At 49.0% G+C, this 11,160-nt stretch overlaps 1 pseudogene; it reads right to left on the reverse strand.

Moving 5' to 3' along the window:
* Window positions 1-4,248: 4,248 nt before the first annotated feature.
* LOC134340676 (zinc finger protein 91-like) lies at window positions 4,249-9,728 on the reverse strand (annotated as a pseudogene).
* Window positions 9,729-11,160: the final 1,432 nt, after the last annotated feature.

Raw genomic sequence — 11,160 nt, forward strand, 5'->3', positions numbered from 1 at the left:
GATGATCTTTCAAGATTAACTAGATTCTGGAATGGTTCTGGAAGACTGGAAAATTGCAAATTGTCACTACATTCTTCAAGAAAGCAGAGAGACAGATCAAAGGAAACTCTAGGCCAGTTGGTCTGAGTTCAGTAGTTGGGAAGATGTTGGAGGCCATTATTAAGAATGAGGTCTCAGGGTACCTGGAGGCACATGATAAAATGGGCTGCAGTTCGCAAGGTTTCCTGAAGAGAAAATCTTGCCTGACATACCAGTTGGAATTCTTTGAAGAAATAACAAGCAGGTTAGACAAAGGAGAATTGGTTGATGTTCTGTACTTGGGTTTTCAGAAGGCACCTCACAAGGTGCAACACATGAGCTGCTTAACAAGCCCAGGGTAAATGATCTGGATGAAGAAGTAGAAGGGTGGATTAGTATGTTTGCTGACGACACAAAGGTTGGGGGTGTCGTGGATTGTTTGGAGGGTTGTCAAAGATTCTAGTGTGGATAAAGCAGTGGCTGATTGGCAGGAGGCAGAGAGTGGGAATAAATGGAGCCTTTCCCAACTGGCTGCTGATGACTAGTGAATTTCCACAGGGGTTTGTGTTCAGACCGATTCTGTTTACGCCACATGTCAATGATTTGGACAATGGAACTGGTTGCTTTGTTGAAAAGTTTGCAGACGATATGAAGATAGGTGGAGACACAGACAGTTTTGATGAAGTAGAGAGGCTACAGAAGGACTTAAGACAGATTAGGAGAATGGGTAGAAAAATGGTAGATGAAATAGTGATGCCAAGTGTACGGACATGCACTGTGATAAAACAAATGAAAGGGTCGACTATTTTCTAAATGGAGAGAAAATACAAAAAAAAACTGAGAAGCAACGGGACTTGGGAGATCTTAAGCAGGATTCCATAAAGGTTAATTTGTAAGTGGAGTCTGTGGCTGTTGCAATGAGCGGCTGGAGCGGATCCAAGTGCAGGACACAGACACGTAGGTAGCATTAACAAAAGCGTATTTTATTAATAGTTGCCGGGATGACTGGAGAGCAAAGATTAGATGCTTACATGGACGCAAGCGTTGGACAACAAACCGGAGGAACCTGGACTTGGACTTGGCCACGGAGCCTGGACCTGAACTTGGACACGGAGCCTGGACCTGTTTGGACTCGGACATGGAGCTGGGACTTGAACTTGGACGCGGGACGACAGAACCAAACAAAGACAGACAATTCGTAACTTGGCTTGGAGTAGCGGCAAACAGTCTGTAAAACTCAGCTGGATACAAGACGACAAAACCAAACAACGGCAGTCATTTTGTATCTTGGTTTGGAGTAGCGGCAAACGGCCTGCAATCCTCACTACTGTCGGCGGCCCGGAACGTGCATAGCTGCACAGCTCAGGAGATGGACCAGCCCCGAGTAGATGCAAGCTGGAGTTTTTACGCTGCCGGTTCAGATGAGGGTCAAGTGCCCTAATCAAGGAGCCCGGTAGAACATGGGGAAAAGGAAATTAACTGAAATGAAGAGTCAATGCACCGGACCATGACAGTACAGCCCCCCTCCTCAATGGGAGCCTCCAGGTGAGCCAACAGGCTTGCCCAGATTATCGATGACCCAGGCGGGTGGGGGAGGGTTTGGCAGGAGGGGACTCTGGTTAGCGAGAGTTTGTAAGACAGTGTCTGTATCCGCTAGGTCTGTGTTTGGCTGGTCCGTTCTGTTGCAATGAGCGGCTGGAGCGGACCCAAGTGCAGGGCACAGACACAGAGGTAGCATTAACAGAAGCCAATTTTATTAATCGTTTCCAGGAAGGCCGGAGAGCGAGGATTAGATGCTTACATGGACGCAAACGTTGGACAACAAACTGGAGGAACCTGGACTTGGACTTGGCCACGGAGCCTGGACTTGGATTTGGACACGGAGCCTGGACTTGGACTTCGACTCGAACTTGGACACAGAGCCGGGACTCAGACATGAAGCCTGGACTTGGACTTGGACTTGGACACGAAGCCTGGACTTGGACTTGGACTCGGAGCCTGGACTTGGATTTGGACACAGAGCCTGGACTTGGACATGGAGCCTGGACTTGGACTTCGACTCGAACTTGGACACAGAGCCGGGACTCAGACATGAAGCCTGGACTTGGACTTGGACTCGGAGCCTGGACTTGGATTTGGACACGGAGCCTGGACTTGGACATGGAGCCTGGATTTGGACTCGGACTCGAACTTGGACACGGAGCCGGGACTTGGACTTGGACTTGGACTCGAACTTAGACACAGGGCCGGGACTCGAACTTGGACACGGGACGACAAAACCAAACAAAGACAGACAATTCGTATCTTGGCTCGGAGTAGCGGCAAACGGCCTGCAAAACTCAGCTGGATACGAGAAGACAAAACCAAACAATGACAAATCATTTTGTATCTTGGTTCGGAGCAGCAGCAAACGGCCAGCAATCCTCAGCTGGACACGGGACGACAAAACCAAACAATAACAGACAATTCGTATCTTGACTCGGAGTAGCGACAAACGGCCGGTTAAACTCAGCTGAATACGAAAATGACAGAATTCGTATCTTGACTCAGAGTAGCGGCAAACGGCCAGCAATCCTCAGCTGGACATGAGACGACAAAACCAAACACTAACAGACAATTCGTATCTTGACTCAGAGTAGCGGCAAATGGCCGGTTAAACTCAGCTGGGCACGAAAACAACAAAATTCACAAAGCAACCCCAGGCACCGAAGCAACTTAGAGTCGGCTACTCTCGGTGGCCCAGAACGTGCATTGCCACACAGCTCAGGAGACGGACCAGCCCCGAGTAGATGTAAGCCGGAGTTTTTATGCTGCCGGTTTGGATGAGGGTCAGGTGCCCTAATCAAGGAGCCCGGTAGAACACGGGGAAAAGGAAATTTACTGAAATGAGGAGTCAACGGACCAGACCGTGACAGTGGTGAGGAAGGCAAATGTGACGTTAGCAATCATTTCAACGGGACTAGAATGTAAAAACAGGAATGTAATGTTGTAACTTAGCAAGATGTGTGCACTTCTCTTAGAAAGGATGTGCTGAAACTGGAAATGGTTCAATGGACGTTAATATCGAAAATAACTCCAGTATTAGATGGTTTGTCATACGAAGATCATTTGATGGCTGTGGGCTTTTATTTACTGGAATTTCGAAGAATGACGGGTGACTTCATTGAAACCTATCGAATGTTGATAACCCTTGATAGAGTGGATGTGGAAAGGTTATTTCCTATCATGGGAGTGTCTGAGACCAGAGGATACAGCCTCAAAATAGTGGGCAACCTCTAGAATGGAGATGAGGCGGAATTTCTTCAGCCAGAGAGTGGTGAATCTCTGGGATTTGTTTCCACTGGCAACTGTGGAGGCCGAGTCTTTATGTATATTTAAAGCAGAAGTTGATTGGTGAAAGGATACAGGAGGAAGATAGGAGGTTGGGGCTGAGAGGAAAAATGGATCAGCCATGATGAAATGGTGGAGCAGACTCGATGGGCCAAATGATCTAAATTTTGGTGGAGCCCTACCTCCATCCTCTCCCCACCTTCCCACCGACCTGCCCAACTCCTACCCCTCAATCCTCTTCTTCCTTCCTCCTTCCCTTCCCTCGCAGCTCCCCTCACCTTCTTTTCCTCCGCTACCCTCCATCCCCCCGCCCCCAGCTGTATGTGTTTGCATGTGCCCGTCACTGATGCCCGCTCTCCCTCTCTGCACACCACAATCCTCGCAGGCGCGAGCGATCCAACCATCTTACGCTCTCCCTCCTACGTCGACTCCGCAGCCACTCGGGAAGCCGCATAAACTTCCCTATTTCTGGTGCGCAGCACAGGTGGCCATCCTGAGATGACAACCCCCGGATGCGTTGCACTTTATTTTCGCGCCTCACTCCCAGAACTCCCTCTGCAGAACCTCGTCACCCCGAAGAATGCTGAGGACTCAATCCCAGACATCACAGAGCCTGGCACCTGGGAGGTAGCGTAGGCATCCGGGAAGACCCTCCTCACCCGCAGAGCAGTTCCCCCAACTAGCGAATCACCCATCACCACAGTCTGCCTCTCCCCTCCCTTTTCCCTTCTAAGCCACAGAGACCAGACTCAGTGCCACAGACCCAGCTGCTGTGACTTTCCTCTGCTAGGTCATCCTCCCAGCAGAATCCAAACTGATATATCAGTTGTTGGGGGGGGGGGGGATGGCCACAGGCCTGCTCTGCACTGGCTTCTTAACCCCTTTCCCCTTCCTGTCTTGTCGCCCAGTTTGCTGTGTCCCGCACCCTGGGTGCCAACGACCTCTCTACGTGCCCTCTCCATCACCCCGGCAAGCCTCTCGAATGATCCGGAGTTCATCCGGTTCCAGCTCCGACACCTTACCGTGATTGCCGGATGCACTTCTCAGAGAGACCTCCCTGCCTTCCCACGTCCGCAAGAGGAACATTCCGTTACCCTGCCTGGCATCTCTACTGTTCCACCTGAGCAAATGTAAAGAAAGAAGCAGTCAAGCTCTACCCACAGCTTACTTCTGCCTTCTCTGATTGAAGGCTCTTGTCCCCGAAGCCCCAAAATCCCCACTCTGACTCTGTCCACTCTGACTCTGCCCACTCTGACTCTGTCCACTCTGACTCTGCCCACTCTGACTCTGCCCACTCTGACTCTGCCCACTCTGACTCTGTCCACTCTGACTCTGCCCACTCTGACTCTGCCCACTCTGATGATGACTGCTCCACTTGCCCTGCCTTACTTTCATTGGCTGCTGCTAATCGATCCCGAACGCTGATTGGCCACTGCCGAAAACTCCAACAAAATGCCGCGCGTTGTTGCTTTTAATACCCAATTAGTGAGCTTGAGCTTCCAATCTCTCCAATAGGCCTCTGTCAAAGCTCAGTAGAGCACCACATGATTGAATGACTGAGTGAGTATCTTCCCACGTTCAGAGCAGTGGAACGGCCTCTCACCAGTGTGAACTTCATAGTGCGTCACAAGATTGGATGACTGAGTGAATCTCTTCCCACGTTCAGAGCAGGGGCACGGCCTCTCACCAGTGTGAACTTCATAGTGCGTCACAAGATTGGATGACTGAGTGAATCTCTTCCCACGTTCAGAGCAGGGGCACGGCCTCTCACCAGTGTGAACTTCATAGTGCGTCACAAGATTGGATGACTGAGTGAATCTCTTCCCACGTTCAGAGCAGGGGCACGGCCTTCTCCACTGTGCACCCACTGGTGTCTTTGTAATGTGGATGACCGAGTGAAACCTTTCCCACAATCTGAGCAGATGAACGGTTTCTCCCCGGTGTGAACTCGCTGATGTTTCAGTAATTCAGATGAATGAGTGAATCCCTTCCCACATTCAGTGCAGGCGAACGGCCTCTCTGCGGTGTGAACCCACCGGTGTCTTTGTAACGTGGATGAGTGAGTGAATCCCTTCCCACAGTCTGAGCAGGTGAACGGCCTCTCCCCAGTGTGAACTCGTCGATGCACCTTCAGTTGAGATGACTGAGTGAATCGCTTCCCACAGTCTGAGCAGGTGAATGGCCTCTCCCCAGAGTGAACTCGCTGATGTGTGTATAGATGAGCTGACCGAATGAATCCCTTCCCACAGTCTGAGCAGGTGAACGGCCTCTCCCCAGTGTGAACTCGCCGATGTATCTCCAGTTGAGATGATCGACTGAATTCCTTCCCACACTCGGAACAGGTGAACAGTTTCTTCCCAGCGTGAACTATCTGGTGTTTCAGTAACCTGGATGACCGATTGAATCCCTTCCCACATTCACAGCAGGTGAACAGCCCCTCCCCAGTGTGAACTCGCTGATGTGCGTGTAATTGAGATGACCGAGTGAATCCCTTCCCACAGTCTGAGCAGGTGAACGGCCTCTCCCCAGTGTGCACTCGCTGATGTGCCTTCAGTTGCGATAACCAAATGAATCCCTTCCCACAGTCTGAGCAGATGAATGGTTTCTCCCCAGTGTGAACTCGCTGATGTACCTTCAGTTGAGATGACCGAGTGAATCCTTTCTCACAGTCTGAGCAGGTGAATGGCTTCTCTCCGCTGTGAATTCGCTGATGGTCCTTTAGCTGAACAGCCTCAATGAAGCCCTTCCCACATTCAGCACAGGTGAACAGTTTCTCCCCAGTGTGAACTAACTGGTGTTTCAGTAACCTGGATGACCGAGTGAATCCCTTCCCACATTCACAGCAGGTGAACGGCCTCTCCCCAGTGTGAACTCGCTGATGTGAGTGTAGCTGAGATGACCGAGTGAATCCCTTCCCACATTCCGAGCAGGTGAACGGCCTCTCCCCAGTGTGCACTCGCTGATGTGCCTTCAGTTGAGAAAGCCAGATGAATCCCTTCCCACAGTCTGAGCAGATGAACGGCTTCTCCCCAGTGTGAATTCTCCGATGTACCTTCAGTTGAGATGACCGAGTGAATCCCTTCCCACAGTCTGAGCAGGTGAATGGTTTCTCTCCGTTGTGAATTCGCTGATGATCCTTCAGCAGAACAGCCTGAATGAAGCCTTTCCCACATTCAGAGCACGTGAACGGCCTCTCCCCGGTGTGAGTTTGGTAGTGCTTTACGAGGGTGGATGACTGTGCGAATCCTTTCCCACATTCAGAACAGTTGAATGGCTTTTCCCCAGTGTGAACTAACTGGTGTTTCAGTAATGTTGAAGAGTCAGCGAATCCCTTCCCACATTCACGGCAGGTGAATGGCCTCTCCCCAGTGTGAACTCGCTGATGGGCATATAGATGATATGACCGAGTGAATCCCTTCCCACAGTCTGAGCAGGTGAATGGCCTCTCCCCAGTGTGAACTCGCTGATGTGCGTTCAGTTCAGCAGACCAAATGAATCCCTTCCCACAGTCTGAGCAGGTGAACGGCCTCTCCCCAGTGTGAACTAACTGGTGTCTCAGTAGGTGAGATGATCGAGTGAATCCCTTCCCACAGTCTGAGCAGATGAATGGTTTCTCCCCAGAGTGAACTCGCTGATGTACTTTCAAGTAAGAGGACGATGTGAATTCCTTCCCGCAGTCTGAGCAGGTAGATGGCATCTTCTCAGTGTGAACTCGCTGACGTTCGTTCAGTTGAGATGACCGAGTGAATCACTTCCTACATTCAGAGCAGGTGAACGTCCTCTCTCCAGTGTGAACTCGCTGATGTTCCTGCAGCTGAAATGACCAAGTGAATCTCCTCCAACAGTCCGAGCAGGTCAATGTCCTCACACTGGTGAATTTTCGGAGATGTCTTTAGCATCGACGACAGAATGAATTGCTTCACACAGTCAGAACAGGTGGAGCATCTCACTACGGTGTGAACTTGCTGATGTATCTTCAGGCTGGATGACTGAGTGGTTCCCGTCCCACACACAGAACAGGTGAATGGCCTCTCCCTACTGTGAACTCACTGGCATGTCTGCGGGTAGGGAGTGAGAGAATCCCTTCCCACACTGAGAGGAGAACAATGCTATCTCACTACAATCAATTCTCTGGCAATTCAGAAAGTCAGACGTCTGAATCCCTTGTACAATCGATGTAGTTCAAGAACTGATCTCCAGTAACAAAATACTGGTGTGTCCTCAGCACCCCGGTTCCAGTGGATTTCACTGAGTCACAACGGAAAACTTCATTTCAGACACAAAACACATTACCGGCTAGGATGAGATAATTCTTCATCTCCAAGGATCGACAACAGATCCGTTGGTCTTGCAAAGACAATATTTGGTCACCCCTTAAAGATCCGGAGAGAGACAGCAAAACTGACATGTTGTTGTGCTTGAGATTCCCGTGCACAAGTGTTCCGTCATTTCAAACCTGTAAAAAATATTTGCAAAAGATGTCAGTGGGTGAAGGACAATATTTCAGGTGCGATTTTAGTCAATCATGAGCTCTGGCAATGTTACGAATTTCATCTCAAATTGGAGCCAAAGGGGCTGTCATGTACTGCAGATTTCTATGTTTCTATATTTATGTATGAAATCCTCATTTTCTAACTGGGATCAAGTTAGACCCCACTGTGTTCAGTTCTGGTCACCTCATTACAGGAAGGATGTGGATACTATAGAAAGAGTGCAGAGGAGATTTACGAGGATGTTGCATGGAATGGAGAACATGCTTTATGAGAATAGGTTGAGTGAACTTTGGAGCGAGAGAAGACGAGAGGTGACCTGATGGAGGTCTATGAGATGATGAGAGGCATTGACTGTGTGTATAGCCAAAGTCTTTTTCCCAGGGCTGAAATGGCTAACACAAGGGGTCATAGTTTGGAAGTAGGTACAAGGGGGATGTCAGAGGTAAGTTTTTCACACAGAGTCATGGGTGCATGGAATGCACTGTCAGTGAAGGTGATTCAGGTGGATACAATAGGGTCTTTTAAGAGGCTCTTAGATAGGTACATGGAGCTTAGGAATATAGAGGGCTATGTGGTAGGGAACAACACTGTGGGACTATGTTTATAATATGAACCTCATCTTCTAGCAAGGCACGGATCAGGCATCCTGACTGACCACCAAATTCTCTGACTGTATTCCTCTCTGTATCAGAATGTGTGTTTCTGCCTTCAATCCATTTGTGACTTGCCTCAATTTCTCTCTCTCCGTTGGTGTTATTTCAAGCTCTGGTCATGTTCCACAACCTTACAAAGAACACTTGTTACTACATGTCTCATCCTGGAGATTTTCTAATTGCTGGGATCCCCTCCCCCAGTTGATTGACAGTGATGAACCCATCCATGTCAAAGCCAATGAATACGAAGGGGAGGGCAGTAGTTATTCTCATTGGAGTGTGGCACTTTTGTGATGTGAAAGTCATAAGTCACTTGTAAGGGGTCTCTTATCGATATTTCCCCAGAGAGAAGAGCTGAAGGATTTTTTTTTTGCCATACAGCACTAATTGACATTTTCACTGACTTAGAAGGTAGACTCTTCATCCGAGATTAACTGGGAATTATATTTATATTAACTGGGACCCACCCAGCCAACACACTTTTCGTCCCTCTTCCCTCCGGGAGAAGGCTCGGGAGCTTGAAGACTCGTCCGGCCAGATTTGGGAACAGCTTCTTTCCAACTGTGATAAGGCTGCTGAACGGACCCGGATCTGGGCCGTACCCTCCAAATATCCAGACCTGCCTCTCGGTTTTTTTTTGCACTACCTTACCTTCCATTTTTCTATTTTCTATTTATGATTTATAATTTAAATTTTTAATATTTACTATCGATTTGTAATCCAAGGAGCGGGAAACGCAGAATCAAATATCGCTGTGATGATTGTACGTTCTAGTATCAATTGTTTGGCGACTATAAAGTATAAAGTATTTTTGTTCCAAATTCCTAATCCTCGGATTTATATCGCTGGAGTTGGCAGTGTTTGGGAGATACAGCCGCCACCCATTCCCTTCGACTGTACGGGACAACGCTAGCTGTGTCATCCATGGCTGCCTTTTTACCCAGAAGCCCCTACAATCGAGAAACCTGCCTATCCGCCATTCAGGATTCCAGCGATGCGCATGCGCCGCACAAATGGCGTTGGCGCCAGCGCTGCTCAGCCGAAATCTCCCTGGGCCCGCTTACCGATCGTGGGGCTGAGAGAGAGGGAAAGGACTGTCCCGGGGTGCGGGATCAGTGTGGCCGGCGCTCACAATAGTCGTCCTTCAGACGCTGGTGATTAAATTCCCACCCAGATCCACCCCCGCCCACAACCTACCTGCGGCCGATCCTCCTGAGCCTCTCGTCTACTGAGCGCATGCGCGTTAACGGGGACGAGCCCAAACCTCTGCGCGTGCGCGTTTGATCAAACTGGAGAAAACTCTGTCCCGGGGCGGCCGGCACCAAATGCCGGAGAAACTCGGGAGGGCAGGCGCGGTTTCAGACCACGATCCTTCTTCGATACTGGAAAGGAAGGGAGGGAGTAAGATTGTGGCGGGAGGGGAGGTGATAGGGGGTGAGGGTGAGGGGGTGAACTAAAGAGCTGGGAAGTTGATTGATGAAAGAGATAAAGGGCTGGAGAATAATAACAATAATATTTTATTGATACCCAGTGAGAAAGTCTTTCGATACAACAGCAACATTTAAAAACACACTTCGCGCTGGGCAGACTTTTCTAAAAATAACATGTAGAGCGATAATAATGTATAAAATAATAAAATAGAGACTATTGTACTATGAGGTGGTTCCCCTGTCGCAGAAAGATGAACTATTGTATCTGTTGGGAAAGATTTTCTGTAACGATCCTTGTGAGCTGACTGAGTGTTTGAAAAGATGCACCTCTGCTAATTCAGTAGGTCATGGAGAGGACGTGCCAGATTGTCCATAATGAAGAACAGTTTGTTTAGTGACCTCCTCTCCACCACTAATTCGAAAGAGTCCGAGTTGTAGCCATGGATGGATCCAACCTTTTTTGATGAGTTTATTTAGTTGTTTTGCATCACCAGCACCGATGCTGCTCCCCCAACATAAAGCAGCAAAGAAAGTGCAACGAGACCTGGGTGTCATTGTACACCAGTCATTGAAAGTGGGCAAGCAGGTACAGCAGGCGGTGAAAAAGGCGAATGGTATGCTGGCATTCATAGCAAGAGGACTCGAGTACAGGAGCAGGGAGGTACTACTGCAGTTGTACAAGGCCTTGGTGAGACCACACCTAGAGTATTGTGTGCAATTTTGGTCCCCTAATCTGAGGAAAGACATTCTTGCCATAGAGGGAATGCAAAGAAGGTTCACCAGATTGATTCCTGGGATGGTAGGACTTTCATATGATGAAAGACTGGATTGACTAGGCTTATACTCTCTGGAATTTAGAAGATTGAGGGGGGATGTTATTGAAACATATAAAATTCTAAAGGGATTGGACAGGCTAGATGCAGGAAGATTGTTCCCGATGTTGGGTAAGTCCAGAACGAGGGGTCACAGTTTGAAGATAAAGGGGAAGCCTTTTAGGATTAGTAAAAACGTCTTCACAGAGAGTGGTGAATCTGTGGAATTCTCTGCCACAGGAAACAGTTGAGGCCAGTTCATTGGCTATATTTAAGAGGGAGTTAGATAAGGCCCTTGTGGCTAAAGGGAGCAGGGGGTATGGAGAGAAGGCAGGTACAGGGTTCTGAGTTGGATGATCAGCCATGATGATACTGAATGGCCGTGCAGGCTCGAAGGGCTGAATGGCCTATTCCTGCACCTATT

This window comes from Mobula hypostoma, chromosome X2 (assembly GCF_963921235.1).
Source record: "Mobula hypostoma chromosome X2, sMobHyp1.1, whole genome shotgun sequence".
Taxonomy (NCBI): Eukaryota; Metazoa; Chordata; class Chondrichthyes; order Myliobatiformes; family Myliobatidae; genus Mobula; species Mobula hypostoma.